Source organism: Maniola jurtina, chromosome 11 (assembly GCF_905333055.1).
Source record: "Maniola jurtina chromosome 11, ilManJurt1.1, whole genome shotgun sequence".
NCBI classification, from domain to species: domain Eukaryota; kingdom Metazoa; phylum Arthropoda; class Insecta; order Lepidoptera; family Nymphalidae; genus Maniola; species Maniola jurtina.
The window spans coordinates 10,456,503-10,475,972 of NC_060039.1; the positions used below are offsets into that span (position 1 = coordinate 10,456,503).

General features: G+C 37.5%; 1 protein-coding gene across 1 annotated transcript in view; it reads right to left on the reverse strand.

Moving 5' to 3' along the window:
* Positions 1-19,470, reverse strand: part of LOC123869571 — a 132,258-nt gene that overhangs the window by 16,215 nt on the left and 96,573 nt on the right. The gene's annotated exons all lie outside the window — the stretch shown is intronic.

Consider the following 19,470-nt stretch of genomic DNA (forward strand, 5'->3'; position numbering starts at 1 on the left):
GTTTTTATGTACAACTAGCGACCGCTAGCGGCTTCGCTTAGTAAAAACAAAATATAAATTCTTTTTATTCCCTATCCCGTGGGAATTTCAAAAATCCAGCCTTGTGTCTTGTCTACATTATAAACGAAACTTCTGTACAAAATTTCAGTTTTCTAGGTCTAAGGGCTTGGGGTGCCAGCCCCAGTGTACCTAGGTGCTGCTGGTAGCTTTTGGAGCCATCCGAGGGGAAGAGCAGTATTCGGGCCGGTGCGCCGGTGGTATATAAGATGGTTAACAATTTTCTCTTCGGGGATATTGTTGGCTATGGCTAATGACCTGGCAGAGGGGGAGGTTTTTCCGCGTTCCCTCTGACTAGCAGAGGGCGCAGCGGATTAAGGCGAAGGATTAACGCACGGGACGTCGGCGGGGTCGCCGCATGCTACCCTGGCGGGGGCTCCGGGCGATCGGTCTGCTGTCGCCCTTTGAGTCCCCGGGGTGGGAGGCGCTCAGCTTCTTTGTGCACCTCAGACGTGTATTGAGGGGACCTCGCGAGTGGGTCCCTGGTGGAGGATCCGTCTCGGTGGACGTCGCTGGCTGGGTTGCGGTTGATTGCTTTGGTGTCCCCGTGACCCAGTTGCTAGGCGACGACGCGCAAGAGCGAGCGGGGCTCAGTGGGTTTTTCCGGTTGGGTCTCGGACGGCGGGTCCCACATACCCTCCCTGTACGGCTGCCTGGCTAATTTCCGGGGGGAATGCCTAAGCGCATTTCCCAGCGATAAAAAAAGGCGTAAGGGCATAGGCTGGGCGCGTTCATGAGTTAGGCAGTGAGTGAATCAGGCTTTTCTTTTTATATGTATTTGACTAAGTTAACCCTTCATAGGTAATATTCGTACCGAAAAAATTCAATAAACCCTTTTTGTCCCTAAGGAGTTAAACATAATAGATATATTTTACGGCTTTTTAGGGTTCCGTTTCGTGGTTATTCAGAGAAGAGTATGGGTATTCTTATGATGTGCAAGAATAAGATTGCCCTTTATTAATAAGATCAGCATTACAAAGTACATAACGGTATTACGTTCTAGGGCATTTTCGTTCTTTTTCCTTGTTTTATTGTATCAAGGTGATACAAAATGACGGGCTCCCAGTGCAAGTGTAGTGTTGGTTAAAATATTACACATTGAGGTGGGGCAGACCTACAACAATCCTTGCGCACCGAGGGTTCCGTTTCTTGAAAAACTATACTTACTTAGACATACTTACTTAGTTATTTGCTAAACCTATTAGTTTTTGATCGCCTCAAATATAAAAAAAAATCTCTCCATTTTCCCTTGTGCTATAAAACATTGCTACCTACCAAGTTTCATGATTCTAGTTCAACGGAAGTACCCAATAGATTTATTTTCCCTTGTTTGTCTTGACAGACTTGACAGACAGACAGATTTCGAAGTGATCCTACAAGGGTTCCTTTTTTTCTACAGATACGGAACCCTACAAATGAACTATTACGACAACATGTGTGTGGGATTACCTAAGTAATCTAATCTAAATAAGATAATAAGCAGTATACACTATTAGTATATGTTTGATATTAGGCAACAACCGTCCCAGTGGACGAACATGACTGTTCATGTCACGCGATCCAACGCTAATGAATTGACAGCCGCCATACAAACGCGCTTGTAATCCCAGCTACAGTCGAAAGCTCTTCTGAGTATTCGGATTAATGGAACTTGATCAATTTAACCCAATTATAATGATACGCAACGTTTCCTTCTTCAAACTCATTCAATTTTGAGACTCTTTGACCTCGCTAATATTTGTAAGGTCACTAAACCCAAAAGAAATAAATTAATTATTGAATAAGATGTGTAAATTAAAAAATTTTAACACCCCCGACAAGTGAAGGTTACAGTAATTAGAAAAGAGCTGATAACTTTCAAACGGCTGAACCGATTTTCTTGGATTGTAGCTAAAAACACTCTCGATCAAGCCACCTTTCAAACAAAAAAAAAACTAAATTAAAATCGGTTCATTAGTTTAGGAGTTACAGTGCCACAGACAGATACACAGATACACACGTCAAACTTATAACACCCCTCTTTTTGGGCCGGGGATTAAAAATAAGGCCAAACAAAATGGTGTAATTATTACATTTCTGATCAAAATCCTTTTTTAGGGTTCCGTACCTCAAAAGGAATCCTTATAGGATCACTTTGTTGTCTATCTGCCTGCCTGTCTATCGTGTCTGTCAAGAAAACCTATAGAGTTATTCCTGTTGGCCTAGAATCATGGATATAGTTACAGACCTTACTTTGCCAAAATCTCAGAGTTTTCACAGGATTTTTGGCGTAGAACGTTTAAAATACTAGACTAGACATGACTATTTTCTCTAAGATTTACTAAGTGAAAGCTGCTAGTAAAATCCGAAATTAATAATTCTCACAGAACAGTTCGGACGTTCTTCAAGATGACTTGCTAAATCTTAGAATTTTCTGAAATATCTTAGGGTTTACTTAATCCTAATCTTATCTCACTTGACCCAATAATCTAAATCACTTGTCAATAATCAAATGTATTTGGTACGTTAGGTCCAATGAAAAAGATACATCGCATCTGTTTAATGTTCATCACAAGTGGCGAGTAAATAGTCGCCGGCACTTTGCACATGCGCCCAGCTGAGTGGCTTTTGATCGGGATACTCTTCAATTGATTAGCAATAAATACTATGTATATCTATGTATGTTTTAAGGGACAAAATCCGTAACGAGGAAATCCGTAGGAGAATCAGAGTAACCGACATAGCTCAAGTCTCAACGAATTAGCCAGCTGAAGTGGAAGTGGGCAGGCCACGTCTGCCGCAGACTGATGGCCTCTGGGACAGTCGAGTTCTGGAGTGGACACCGCGTATCAGCAAGCGCAGTGTGGGACGATCTCCGACCCGCTGGACTGACAAGCTCAAAAGCATAGCCGGAAGTGGATGGGTGAGGAAGGCGGAGGATCGTGTGTGGTGGCGCGCTCTTGGGAAGGCCTATGTCCAGCTGTGGACGCAAACAGGCTGATTGATCTATTGACTATGTATATCCAATAGTAGGTGGTGATAGGCTTAGTGTCAAGACGTCGGCCTCCTATTTGGAAGGTTCAGGGTTCGATCCCGGGTAGGCACCGCAAACTTTTCAAAGTTATGCGTTGAGTATAATATGAGCTTTTAGGGTTCCGTACCCGAAGAAGACTTTATTACAAAGCCTCCGCATCTATCCGTCCATCCGTCTGTCCATCTGTCTGTCAGCGGACTGTATCTCGTTAACCGTAATAAGTAGAGAGTTGAAATTTCACATCATATGTATTTCTCAAATAATAAAAAAAATCTAAATGGCTGCCATGAAAATTAAAAAAATTTAGATAGTGTTGTTTTTTTGTACAATTGTACTTAACCCTTCGTGTGCAAGTCCGAATTCAATGAAATACCTACTACGTTATTATGTCAACATTTTTTTTAATGAAAATCTCGAAAAAATATTACCTATGGTAAAAAATGGTGCGTTATTAAAATGCTTCTTTCACTCTTGTTTTCTTGGCTTCAGTTTCCTCACAAAGGCTGAAGTATAAAACACAGCGTCAGCCTTAGTTTTTATTTCGAGGACTGAACGTCTCAATGCCTAATTACACTCGAGTTTAAAATAAGGACCATTCGAAGAACTGGGTAACTCAGAAGAACGCAGTTGTATAGAAACGGGCCTTAGTGCTTGAGAACCCTCGGTCCCCGGTCTTTTCAATATTGCCGTGCCTGCTACTTAAGTGCTTTAATTAAAATGTTAAGCATTTACAAACAGCTTTAAATATTACCTAAAGAGATTTTTATAATTTAAAAATTAGCAACATAAATTTTTGAGCGGTGTTTATTATGTAGGTATTATACAAACTTGCCCCGATCTTCACGTGTATAGACATACCCAAATATTAATTAATTGTACCTACTCGTCCCTAGGTCATACCTATTGTAAATTCCGTTTTGCGGTTTTTCAGATTGGTAGATACTTTCTGCAGATGTTTATTTTCTAACTATTTTTATTTATTTATCTTTTTCTATTTAATTCTTTTTAAATATTTTGAAATCTTTATATAAATCCTTAAAAATAAAAATTACAAATCAAAAGTAATACCTACCATCATATTATAACGTCGTAATTTCGCATTGTATTGTAGGCCCCTATACTTTGTTGAAACTGGGTTGTTTTAGAACACAAAGTACTTATGTCCTGGTAAAACGATAGTATACGACGTAGAGCTGTTCGAAGGTTATTGTATTTCATTAATTTTAAGAGCAAACATAAAGCAAACCTAGTTACGTTTCAGTATTATGTAGTAACTAAAAGGTATTGTAAGTAGGAGTAGGTAGTATCAGTACTAAAAATAATATGTATATCTAATAAGTAATATGTAATAAATATTATGTAATATTATCTGCTGTTTTTTGGCGGTGCAAAGTTCGAATTATACATAAACGTGAAGCTGATTGAAGGGACGACGGAGCAAAACTTTTGGCGTAGCGCTCAGTATGCCATGAAGTATTTGATCTTCAACCCCCTGCTATCAAATTAATCGGGTTCATATTTTGATAAGTTACATTTTCACCGGCGTCTTCTCAAGTTAATTATATTTTGCAAAATACGAGTAGTTACAAGACCGAAGTTCGGCAATTACCGTGGTAAGTAACTACTTTCTAATTCGAAATACAAACGTCGCGTCGTACGCTCTTGTGAAATTATAGTGCGGTAAGTGAGTGTGTCAATAAAGTTGTCGTTCAATGCTCGATAAGTGTTTCGGTGGTAAACAAGCAGTTGTGCATTTTATGTGTAATTAAAACGCGCTGCTGACATGTGGCTGCACCGTAGTGATGCGACCTGACGAGTCAACTAATTAACGGAGTCGATTTATCTCGACTAAGGTTGATGTTGCTGCTATATTAAAGTAAACGTCAATGCCCAACAACGCCATAATTATCGCGATAATCAACGCCACGAGTGGCCACACTTGAACGGTTAACGTCTAATGCCAATTGAATTGGGGTTAAAATCGTCTAACGCCAAACGGCATTGTGAATGCCGTTGTACGTTGGTCGTGGCTACATCTACGTTTAACGGGAAACGCCGTTATACATTAAATGTGACCGGGAGATGAGAGCGTATTTTAACTTAGATCTAAAATTCGTCTGGTTTTAACTACCTATATCTTTAGTTTGAGCAAAGTCACAGATACACACTATAGATTTAAGCCTAAGTACTAAGTACAAGGGAATCAAAAACTATAGGGTACTTCTCGTTCTTTTAGAATCATGTTTGGCAGATAGGTCTTACAGCACAAGTAAAGGAAAAATTCCGGAAACCGCAAAGGAGATCGACCACTTTGGGCCCAATATGTTATACGGGATGGCTCCTATGTAATAGAAGTGTGGAGGGAGGTTGATAATGACTTTTTAAGAGAGCTGTCCCTGTCAAACAGTACTTGGTTACTAAGAGGTAGAATACACTCTCGCCACATTAGTAGAAAAACATATTTTGTTTATATATTGGTGGACAGCTCTCTTTCTGGAAGGCAAGCATTACTACAATATTATTGTAATTGCATAGTAGGAAGGCGTACAGTGGGTTGTTGCGCACATATAATGTCGATCGTATGGTATTTGAGTTGGGCTAGGTACCAAGAATATATTTCACCCCCTGCACACTTCCTAGATTCCATTCTAGTTGTGTATGAAGATGAATGATTAATGTATGCATAATTACGAATCATTAAAAAGCGTGATTACATAAAAAACTGTTGTTTATTTTTAACTAACCTATTTTCTTTACCTTGGAACCATAAACCTACCTACTATTATTGGCTTGGAATAACTACCTATTACTTATTGGTTCTGTGCATGAATTATGTACTTAATTCAAACCTATCTATCTAAAGAGTTAACTATTAGTCATCTGATATTTATTTTATTAATAATTACAAAAAGTATTGTTCAAATAACACATTCTCTAACATAACCTCATCATAGATTCGAACCTATGTATCTTTAATATGCAATTGTCAATCAAACTGAAACAAATACAGTCTAAAGTTGATATTTTTATCTAACAAATAACATTAATTTGGAACTTGTAACGCTTCATCAAATCCTGGACCCAACAATGTATGGGAGATGGTCGGTCTCCTTTGTGTTTACATCACAAAAAACCCCTTCGTGTGCGAGTCCGACTCGCACTTGATCGGCTTTTTAAAACTAAACACGGCTCGCGAACGAAACATACCGCGAAACATCAATGAAATCGGATTATAAAGTAGCAATGAATGTTTCTGCGAGAAGCTACGTGCGATTTGTTCAACAAGGTGAAACTCTAAACACTAGCCCAGAGTTAGGAAGTTGCCATTATTTCACCATCGTGCCTCGGAGAGTATGTACCACGTAAAGCTATCCTAGACCATGCACCTGAACCTGATGTCTTTCCGACCGTGTCGGATTGACTTCCCATTACCCATCGGGCTTTGAGAGTGGGGGAACAGAGTGCATTCGTTTTTGCACATACACTTGTGCATTATATTTCCCACGCTGATAGCTAATCTCTGGTCAAGAAGACATTAGCTGAGGAAAAGAATTATATTTAGTGTAAGTAATCTAAGATAAACCCTTCTCATTCTGAGAGGAGACCCGTACTCAGTAGTGGGGCGAAAATGGGTTGATCATGTAATCTAAGATAACCTGAATAATCGCTATATTATATTGTTATTTCATAAAAGTTTCATAGATAGTATCAAGTATCTATAATATTACAACTATGAGAGAGCCACGTGCACTGTGATAAATCTGTCGAGAGATCGATTTAAATTAAAGACGTGACTAGAATTTGCTTCTTAACATATCAAACACTGCTTAGTTTAATCGACAATCTACTTACATATAAAAAGATGAACTAATTGATTGACTCCGGTCAAACCTAATAACATAATAGGTAAATCTCTCCAAGAAAATTGAGGAGCTGACGAACAAAACAATATAATTGCACCTTATATGTCAAAATTGCACGAAATAAATTTTTCAAAAGGAGCAAAAAAACAGGATGAAAGCTGCTGAAATTTTTCTTTAATTGTACCGTTTTTATCGAAACCACGAAATTCGGACTCAATTTTAGCACAGTTTTAGACCTTTTTGCTTGTTCAAATGTTCAAACGTTTGCGTTCAAGTTTATATTAATTAATAAGCGAAAGCGAAATTTGGACTCAATTTCAGTTTAGTATTGGACAGTTTTGCTTGGAAATGAGTTCAAAAAACAACATATAATCTACCGTAATCGGGTAAAAAGATATACTTAATAATATTTTCGCATCACTAGCGCCGACCGACCATGCGACACCCGACTCCGTAGGGTAAGCGTCCGTGTAATTGACTGACGCCATGTTTTAGCGTATGCGAAAAAAACGCTTAAAAGTTTTTAGAAAACATTTCAATGCTAGCCAGACTAAAAGCAAGCTTTAACAGAGCTCTCTCCGTCACTTACTCCATACAATCGTAGTTCCCATTTCATTTGAATATTAAGCAACCAAAGTCCATGAAATTTTGCAGACATAGTCTAGAAACTAATATCTGTGTCTGTGGTGTTTTAGATTTTTCTAAAAATATGTAGTTTTAAAATTACAGGGGCTCAAAGATTTGTATTTTTCTTTAAAAAAAGGCCCAACTTTGTGCTCGTTTTTCTAGACAACGAAGCAATTTAATGAAATTTGGAAAAACCACAGACCTAGAAAATTTAATGAATATTATGTAGTAAAAAAATTATCGTTATATATTTTATATTGTTATAATTATGTGGGAACTACGAAAACCAGAAATTACACCCAGAAATCTTGAAAATTTCGTGCTGTCTCGATTTGTGCAAGCGGGGTGGTGAAGTGCGGGGGACGACACGTGAAACTGACAGAAACTGACAGTCTAAACACACGGGCCACATTTAGACTGCACCCAACTCCAAACTTGTCGATAGGTCTAACTAAATACACTGGTACATTTCAACTTGCGTTAGACGTATGCGTTACCTACTCAGACGTTGCCTGTAGATAAAAATATGTCTCATGTTTGCTGGCAATAGCGTATGCATCAAACCCTGCAAGTTGCAACTCTCTTGCAACCTATTCCTCACGCAATACGCACAGCTTTAATATTATAATTTTTGACAATGTATACTATATGTAATGCCATATCACAGGTCACTCTCTGATTTATTGCTAACAATTTACTTCCAAATGCAAAGAAATCTAAGTGTGTTGAATTCACACTGCCCAATACCAGGACCTTAAATGACATAAATTCATTGATAAATAATCATATGTTGAAAATAAAGGAGAACCCCGTGTTTCTCGGTATAATGTTAGATGCAAAGCTTCTATGGAACACCCACATATCAACACTTGATGGTAAACTCAGCTCTGCTGCTTACACTGTTAGAAAAATTCGACAGGTACTGACGTGGAAACTGCAAAAATTGTATATTTTGCTTATTTTCACTGTATTATGTCTTACGGACTCTTGCTATGAGATAAAGCGGTAGATATTGAGAAAAAAATGTATTACAGAAAAGGACAGGACGTGCAATTTATAATTTAAAACCGCGCGCTGCCATACAATAAAAATATAAGGAAATAAGTACCTTATCTATTATCTTATAGTAGCTTCTAAATATATTTACAACTAGCTAATGCCCGCAGCTTCGCTCGCGTGGATTTAGGTTTTTAAAAATCCCGATCCTTTCATTTCCCAGAACAAAAGTTGCCTCTCCGTAATAGCCCGTCCCCGGGATGCAACTTGTTTCTGTATCACGTAAGAATATTTAAACGGATGATCCTTTTCAAATCCCGAGGGATCACCAGGATTTAGGAATGCAATTTCTTACAGCATCAGGGTTGAGGTCAACGACAAAGTGTTTACTTGGTATAGATACCTTCAATATCAATTAATAATCGACACTTTTTAAATCCCATTAGCTTTAGTAGTCAGGTCCCCTGCAACATCAGGGTTGAGGAGTTGGAATCCAAATTTTTTATTGAACAATGTCGCAAACTTTCTTTATCGATTAAAAAAACTACCCAAAATTACGCAGTTAGGTTACCTGCCAAATTTCATGGTTTTGAGTCAACGGGAAGTACCCTAGAGGTTTTCTTGACACACACGACAGACAGAGAGATAGACAACAAAGTGATCCTATAAGAGTTCCGTTTTTCATTTTGAGGTACGAAACCCTAGAAAACGTAGGATCGGCATTCCGAACCAGTGGTAAATTTTTCTGACCATCCAAAAACACTTTGAAGTTTACCTAAAAGTTTACAGGAATAAAAATTTATCATTGTATTCCATTCCATTTCATTCTATTCCATTCTGTTCAAAGATAAATAGATAATAAAAATATTTGTCACCGAAACAATAATTTACGATACATCGACCAATATCAATTTAACTGATGACAATCTGACTATTACCAAAGTGAACGACTACTATAATATCTATTATATACGACTAACATAATATGTATTATAAATTGTGTGCCGTTTGCATTCTCACTAGGTTCTCATTAAGTTTGTTTTATTTGGTTAAACTTTCTGGCATTTATATTGTTATGACGTTTAGTTGGCAAATAGACTCTTTATTGGCTGAAACTCTAAAATTCAGCCAATCACAACAAATAAAATATTGTAATAATGATTGATGCAGCTTTCTGTAATTGAAAACAAAATATTTGACATTAACTTGAATGTGACAGTGTTTTCCGAATAGGGTTGCCAGAGGCCCCGTATTTTACTGGTTACCCCGTATTTCAGGATACAGAAACCTGTAATTATGAATATAAAATACGGGGCAAATAAAACTAAATATTTTTAGGGTTCCGTAACTCAAAAGCAAAAAAGAACTCTTATAGGATCACTTCGTTGTCTGTCAGTCTGTCAGTCTTTCCGTCTGTCCGTCTGTCCATTTGTCCTTCTATCCGTCTGTCATGTGTTCATGAACAAATATTAGTATTTTCAATTTTCAAAGTAAGATAACTACATATATCAAGTGGGTTATCATATGAAAGGGCTTTACCTGTTCATTCTAAGACAGATTTTTATTTATTTTTATGCATATTTTTTTAATGCATAACAGTTTTTGATTTCTCGAGTAAAATGTCGGAAAAAATACCCGAATACGGAACCCTCGGTGCGTGGGTCTGACTCGCACTTGGCCGGTTTTTTACAAATTCAGCAGGAGCTGGCTGGCGAAATCCAACACTGACGTTATGTCCAGTAGAAAGAATATTTTCCTTTTGCGGCAATGCGTAGCCGAAACCCACTCGATATTGATCATGGTCGTAGCCAAGGCGGCGGGGCTTGGTTTGAGGATGTAAGCCTTTTTTTATACAAGTTAGCCCGTGACTTTAATCTTTTCTAGTGGTAAGTGATGATGCAGTCTAATTTCTTGGCCGTTAGGGCCATACTAACCATATAACTAGCCATGACCGAAGCCTCCCACCAGACCAGAAATTTCGAAATGGCGACTGCGCCTGGGAAGCCGTCAAAAACCTAAGCCTAAAATAATACTTACACTATTTCTTGCATTTGCTTGCCAATTTTTTTTTGGAAATATATCAAACATTTCGCGCTCACTTCACTCGCGCTTTGAATTTCTATTACTTGGTGTAAACCCCGCAATTTCGTTTGCATGAATTTAGATTTTTAAAAATTCCGTGGGGGATTTTCCGGGCTAAAAAGCCGCCTAAAAAAATGTCTTGGATGCAAGTTACCTCTGAATAGTAAGTACCAAAATTTTGGTAAAGAAGATGGGCCGTGAAAGGGTAACAAATAGATAGGCAAATAGATATACTGTCGTATTCGTAATATTAGTATGGATAGGAAGCTTTAAATATAAAATCTTGCTATGGCTACACTCGTTTCCCTTTCACTTTTTTTTCTGTATTGAACCAAAAACACTTACGCTCACTGGGCTCGCGCTTTTTTATTGTTGTATTTTATCTCACTGTCAAATTGAAAGGCGAAATTCCACTAACCAGGTAATTAGCCCATAAAGTTGAGCGAATGTTTTTTTCCTCATGACAGGATTCAGTTCCGGCCCTAATAAAACCTCTCCCGCAATCGATTCCTGGCTACGGCCATAGTATTGATACTGTGAAGGTGGAATTACAAATTAAATGTAATTTTAAGTTGAAATGAGAAGATTTTATGCATGAAATGTATAACATTTTGCTTTACAACACTAAGAGTTTTTAAAAGCTATTTAAATAAATAAATCTTTTATTTAAAACCACATTGCAAACACAGTTCACCAATCAAGATACGGCAACATACAGAGAAAAAATACAAAACTTATAAATAAACTGAAATATCTAAATAGGCTTTCCATGCATTTCAGAGAGAACCACCGCCTATATATATATTCTTCAAATACTTCAAAATTTCAAATTTCTTCAAATCTAAACCCCGTATTTTTGATGGTGGTAGCCTGTAAATCAAAAAGAGCCAGGTGGCAACCCTACTTCGACCTAGACAGAATGAAAAATTGTTTTCATTACTCGGTATGCCTACTGCCATAGTGTGACAGAAAGTGTGACGGTAGTTGTGACCTCTGATTGGCCGACTCTCTTTCACTATTTGCTAAAATTGATGATTGCAACAACAATTTTTTCTTTTTTGTAATCGAAAACAGAACACGGACGTCAAACAGGTTGACTAATTGCAATCATTTCTGACCGGCTAACATTGTTCCGCTAGTGGCTCAAACTCACTGTCGCAGCAAAAACATGGTAAATTCAGCCAATCACAGCAATTTGAAATTTGGTTATCACAAATGTACCGATCTAGGAACCGAGAATGCACGAACCAGGGCAGATAGAGATGAGAACAATAATATCATACGTAGGAAATCGACGGGGGATCGTTGGCAAGGATAGCCTTAATGACTGTTAATTTGTCGTTCATTTATAAAAAAAAATCGGTTTCAAAAGCCTCGTTTTGGTGTAAGTATTAGTTGGTATAGGTAGGTAGTGTACGTAGTGTTTTATGTTGATGTAAGTAGTCTGGCTATAAAATTATAATACGTAAATATGGCGCACTTTATCGAAAGCGATCAGGACTAAAATATCAGACGTCTCGCTTAACATAAAGTCAAGTTACCATAAACCGAATTTGCGCGTAAATATGACATTATAATGCAGAATTATCTAACTAAACGTATTACTTTATGTATCTACATACTTTCAAATACTACTTTTCAAAGGAAATAAGTTTTGTATATGCATTTTACTTATAAAGAAATTGATTTGAATTAATTTACAATAATGATTAATGTATACCCCGAGGTATGTAATAGATATTATAGCTACCAAGATACAATATCAACTAATTTATTAGCAAAATCAATATTCCACCCGAAGATTTCAAATCCATACTTAATTAAAGTACAAGTAGAAAAGTATGTCACACCCCATTCATTTACCCATTTTTGACGTTTAATATAAAGAGATACGTTGCATCCCGGGGAAGAACAGAGGCTACTTTCGGTCCCGGAAAATCAAAGAGTTTCCATGAGATTTTGAATCCACAAGGATGACTTTGCGTGCAATAGGCTCCTACTTGGTACAGGGCTTGCATCCTAGAGATAAAAATAGACTACTTTTTATCCCGGTAAATCAAAGAGTTCCCACGGGATTTTTAAGAACTATATCCACGTAGACAAAGTCTCAGTCAGTAGGTATCATTTAGTAATTATAGGTAGGTGTTTATTTTTATACAAAAGTGAAGATAAATCATCATCATTATGATCAACCCATCGCCGGCACTCTGGCACGGATCTCCAGTCAGAATGAGAAGAGTTTAGGCCATAGTCTGCCACGGTGGCCGAGTCCGGATTGGCAGACTTCACACACTTTGAGATCATTATGAAGAACTCTCAGGTAGGTACGCAGATTTCCTAACAATGTTTTCCTCCACCGTTAAAGCAAGTGATATTTAATTGTTTAAAATGCACATAGCTCCGAAAAGTTAGAAGCGTGTGCCCGGGATTGAACCCCCAACCTCCCGAACAGAAGGCCGATCCCTTAAAACCCCTGGGCTACCATAGATAGAGATGAAAAAATTGCATCACACTAATAGTATAAAGGAGAAAGTTTGTATGTGTGTGTGTGTGTGTGTGTGTGTATGCTTGTTACTCCTTCACGCAAAAACTACTGGACGGATTGGCCTGAAATTTAGAATAGAGATAGATTATACCCTGGATTAGCACATAGGCTACTTTTTATCCCGGAAAATCAAAGAGTTCCCACGGGAATTTTAAAAAACCTACATCCACGCGAACGAAGTCGCGGGCATCAGCTAGTACTATATATTTTATATGCTACCCAAGTATAAAGCTAGCAAAAAATAATAACATTCCGACTAGCAGCGCTCTGCGACGTAAAACCTGATGCCTTTATTTGTTTTAATTAATTAAGGAAACAAGCTGGAACGCTCTGATGCTGGTAGTTTCGAATCCGTTTATGATACGTTGCTGCAGAGGATTTATACAGGATTTTCGACTAAAAATGTGTATTTATAAGACACGGTTTGTTAATTAAGCTAGTCGTTTGTCAGATCAAAATGTATATCGATACAAAGAAGTACTTAAATCTAAAGTTGAAGTGACTGACAATGGTATTTCTTTTTTATTAAACCTAAACACACTTTTTGAAAATTAATTGTCCGTTTGTTGTTTAGATAAATTTTCCAAATTTCATCAAAATCGGTTAAACAGATGGGTCGTCAAAAGCTAGCAGGCAATCAGACAGACACATTTTCGCATTTACAATATTAAGTATTGATTTTTTGTAAAACTATTCAAATGATTCCGAAGAGCAGAGTTTGTATCAAATAAAGGCAATCCAATGCTCTCTACAAGATTGGCCAATATTTTATTTAGAAATAGAACACTACCTTTCCTTATTCGGAGTTATAGTAGGTAATATTATTTGGTGTGAAGCTAAATTTTTATTAAAAAAAATATAAGCCGTCGTTCTTATACGCTTTTCTGTGCTCATTAAAAAAACTGCGAGTTAACCATGATATAATGATTTAAAAAGTGGCATTTAAATTTTCAGTCAAAATGCCAAAATTTGTCAGTCAAAGTTTATCACGTTATCTGACATTTTGATATCATGAATCGAACAATCACACGAAAACTGTAAAAATGTCAAATGTCTTCATTACTTAATAATTGAAAATTCGGCTCTAAATCATATCATTTATCAAGGGCCGATTTTCCAACGCGCCTTAAAATTTTTCCAATAATAGTTATTTGACGATTAAAAAATCGGCTCCTAGTGTTTCATTGAATACTCAATTACTTAAGTAATTATTCAAACCCGGCCCTACATGTCCATAGCCAGTTAAGACAAGTTACAAATCCTAATAGGTCAGGACAAATCCTGGCGTCTGGTAACCCTACCCAACACTGCAATAGACAAGAGCGTAAGAAAAGCAATGACGTTTATAAGCGCGTTGGAAAAGCTCCGTGTGAACGATGGCTGGCAGTGCGTACATACGAACGATCGCAATGAAAATCGAGTGCCTACATCTATCAGCGTTTGCGGGAGACCGAAATAATATTACTTACTTTGAACAAGCGGTGTAATAACCTAAGTGTAGGGTTACCATATTATGTACAAGTGTAAATTAAAAATTTATAACACCCCCCGACAAGTGAAGGTTACAGTAACTAAAAAAGAGATGATAACTTTCAAACGGCTGAACCGGTTTTCATGGATTATAGCTAAGAACACTCTCGATCAAGCCACCTTTCAAACAATAAAAAAACTAAATTAAAATCGGTTCTAATGAACCGATTTTAATTTAGTTTTTTTTTAAACTAATGTTTAGGAGCTACGATGCCACATACATACACATATACACACGGTCAAAATAACACCCCTCTTTTTGGGTCAGGGGGTAAAAACTAAACGGTGCTGACTTTGACATGTAGTTAGCTACGAGTATTATGACGTAGAAAGTACTTTTGTACCAAGAAAGTATTCTGAAAATTCAACCCATAAGTAAAGTAAAGTAAGGGTTTGAAATTTTCGTATGAATTCGCGGGCATAAGCTAGTAAATAATTAAATTCAGTATTAATCTAAACTTCTGATATAAGTATTTGAACTGGCCGCACTTATAAAAATCTTGACATATCCGGATAAATCCTAACGTCTGGTACCCCTACGTACGTAAGCTTTGCCCTACTTTGTTTTCGCATATGAGAAAAGTCGCGTTATTATAAGTCATAAGTTCTCGTCAGTCACCGATACGCGCCGCGTGTAAAACGAGGTTAGCGTTCAGTTTAATCTTTTAGCTTAACAATGTTTAATAATTGATGATATTTTTTTTATAAGCTACAATAAATCATACTCCTGTTACTATTCGTGTTAGTGTCAGTAGCTAATGTATTATTTCGGGATATGTTTGTAGTTGGATTGTTTTTCTCGACTACTCATGATTGCATTTTCGTTATTGCGAATATTTTGTAAAAAATACTCCTAAAAGCATCGCTGTCCATATTAGGTGGTCTTTGACTTTTCAACCCATTTTGAGTCCAGTATACATGAGCATATAAGTCTCTAAAAGGTATAATTGCACATTCCATGATCTTATTTATGCTGCCGTAGTCCAGCTGCGGCTTTTGATACCATTTGTCCATCTTGTGGATTATCTACCAAAACCATGCTTTCCGGTATGGGGTTGCACTTTGTTGGGACTTGAGACCCCAAACAGCCATCGATGATCCGAGCTATGTAGTATCCAATGCTGTGTTTTCCGGTGCAAGGTCATTCCAGCACCTTGGGACCCCCAATGTCTATCAGTTTTGCAAACTATGTGCCCGGCCCATTGCCACTTCAGCCGCTACGCTAAGTCGGTTCCTCAGGTTCTTCTACGGATCTCCTCATTTCTGATTTGATCACGTAGAGAAACTACAAGCTCCCTCCATCGCCCGCTGAGTGATTCTGAGCTTTCTTATGAGATTCATAGTTTTACTGGAAAATTTTAGGATTAACTTAGTTCAAGCTTTTACAATTTACACATACAGTACAAAAAACGTAGATACCTAATGGTCATAGGTTACCGGATAGCGAAAGCATTTTTAAATGTTCGTAGAATATAAAGAAAGCAAAAAGCAAACTAAGTTAATGCATACGAATTCAGATGGGTTTTTATTGTAGCGCACATTCGTATTCTGAAAATGTTTATTTAGATAACATATTGTACAGGAAAGTAAATATTGCGAAGAATGCCAGTTCATTTAAAATGGAAAATGCTTCTAGATAGTCTAGACTTCCAATTCTCGAAACTTTATTTCAAAAATAATAGTCTAACATAAGGAATTATTATTTTCTTTTCTACTCGTCTCAGCAAATTTTAATAACAGATTATTATTTATTGTATTTCGTCAACAAAGATGGCAATAATAAATTTTAATGTTAGGTAAGTAACCTATTTCTTTGATGGATAATTACAACGTGGCATACTTTATCTAAAATATTCGTAACTAAACTTACTTATTAGGGATCCGTACCCGAAGGGTGCCATATATACATATATTCCACTGTTTGTCCCTCCGTCTGTCTCGCAGCGGGCTGTATCTCGTGAATCGTAATTGGTCGAGAGTTGAAATCACAGAATGTGTAATTCTATTGCCGCTATAACAACAAATAATAAAAATTACAAAATAATGATTAAAAAAAAATGTTATTTCTTGAACTATGGTACGGAACCTTTCGTGTGCGAGTTCGACTCGCACTTGACTGTTTTTTTTAATAGTCCGTTTACCGGCAAAGGTAACTTTATTTCCGCTTGATATGCACAAGCCCTTAGGGGTGCAGACCTTTGACTTTAACTTTGCACTAGGTACTTGATGCCGAGCAAACAGTAGTGAAGACGAACTTTAACAAGGCTCTTAGTTTGTCAAGCATACACTTTAAGTATGTTTGTGTAATATGTGTAAATGTTAACGTGGATGTTTAAAATGTTTTGAAGATTGGTACATTACTACCCATATTAGAAATGTGAAATTGTGTTTGTTTGTTGATCAGTTGGTTTAACGGATCGATAATGATTTTGACATCTCGACCGAAACAAACCGTCCGAATGGCCGAGTTACCACTTTGCATTTTTTTCATTTTTGTATGGTCAACTCGACCGACAGTAAAACTCTGAGGCGTTTATGTACCTACAGTCAAATACAAAATTGTTTCGCAAATCTAATATTTTGTTTAATGCTTGAGAAAAGCATAGATTAAAGATCCGGAAAGTGACATAGGCTACCTATAGTTTGGATCCCAGAAAATCGAATAGTTCCCACGGGATTTAAAAAATCTAAATCCATGCAGACGATGTCGCGGTCATCAGTTAGCAAAAGATATATGCCTAAGCTTATCCTTTCATACACATTGATAAAGTTTAGCCCATTTGAATTGAAATGGCTAACATTATCGTAAAAGTGGGAACTTTGCGTGAAATCAGCTTTTGCGAAACGAAACATAATATATTCGCTTACATTTGCCAAATGTAATTATTCATATTTCAAACGTTTCCTGCATCATTTATTTGTGTATAATAAATTCTAAACTATTTACACCGATAATACTCTTTCTTAGTGGCGTATTCGTTATTGCATTGTTGAGCTTTTATATTAACAAATAGTACGAGTTTTCGTGACAATAATAGTGCGGCTGGCTCTCAAACCCTTCCACACACCTACAATCCTACACCGATAATAATAGCACTCATCATCATCATTATCGGTTAGACGTCCACTGTTGGACATAGGTCTTTTGTAGGGACATCCACACGTCACGATCTTGGGCCGCGCCGCCTGAATCCAGCGACTCCTTGCGACTCTTTTGATGTCTGCTCACTTAGTGGGAGGGTGTTCCAACGCTGCATTTTCCAGTGCGAGGTCGCCATTTAGCACCTTGGGACCGCAACGTCTATCCATTTTATGAACTGTGCGCCATACCCATTGCCACTTAGCTTCGCAACCCGTTGAGCGGTGTGTCATGACCTACGGACCTTCTCATTCTCTAGTTTTTTTTATTACGTAGAGAAGCTCAGAGTCACTTAGCAGGACATGGAGAGAACCATGCTTGGAGTATGTAAGCATAGCTCTCTCCGTCGCCCGCTGAGTGACTTCAGAGTCACTCAAAGCTCAGGAGTACGAAAGCTCAGGCTTTAGTATGAGCCCTACAGTAAGCGAGTATGTCTCGGATCCATATGCCATCACTGGTAACACGCACTGAAGAGGAATTGTGGAATTTAGGACGAGAATAATAAAATAATATTAGAATTATTTAACTTCCTGTATTTAACCAATCAAAATAACTTTGTAAGTAATAGTGAATGTCTCTAATAACGGGAGCCCGTTGGTTTCAAGTATATGTGCCAGTAAAATGATACGAAGTAACTTGGGCTAACATGTTTCAAATTATACGCAAAAGATATAAGCCAAACGCTTATCCTTTCACACACACAGATAAAGTTTCAGCGCGTTTGAATGGCAATGGCTGACATTATCGTAAAAGTAGGAACTTTGCGTGAAACAGCGCCGGCGAAACATAAGGGGCTCGCATACAATTGCCAAAGTTTCTAATATACTAGCTCGTACGTTTCTATTGTGCTCGTGATAAATGTCAACCTACCTGTCCCGGTTCACGTACAAAAATCCGCCTATTGTTTGGAGGTCACCTATTTAAATGGACATTTAAATAGTTACTTATTTGGTTGTTTTATCAAGAAATTCTCAGTAGATATTCCATTCTAGTCATCCAGAAGAAGCTGCCGGGCGGTGCATTGCTCCTTTGCCTCGGAGAGCACGTATAAATATGTTAGTCCTGCGCGTGATCTCTCCCTGGTGTGTCCGAAATATTTCAGTCCTATCGGGCTGAGAGTCTTTCTTGTTCTGTTTTGTACTTTTTATTTCATTACTATTCATTCATTTCATTAATATTCAAAGATATACATATAGATTATATTTAGTAAGGGAATAGAGAGTGTATCTGTGTTTGCGCTTGTGCAGTTTGTTATCTAGCGGGCAATGGCTAATCTGTGTAGAAATTGGCCATCTAACCTTCTCATATGATTATCATATGATAATATCAGCAGCGGTGTGTTGGTTGTCCCTGAGTGTTTTGTGAAGCATGAAGCATAGCATATTAAAACTACGGTCGAGTAGGTGAAACTGATTGAAAGAACCATGACAAGTTTACTTGTAAAATGCCGACGCCCTTTGTAAACAGCGAAATACTACAATTCTACTAATCTACCTGCGACAAATAATTATTAAGTATCAGATGGTGCCCGCGACTTTATCCACGTGGATCACGGTTTTTTTGAAAATCTCGCGGGAACTCTTTGATTTTCCGGGATAAAAAGTTGCCTGTGTCAATT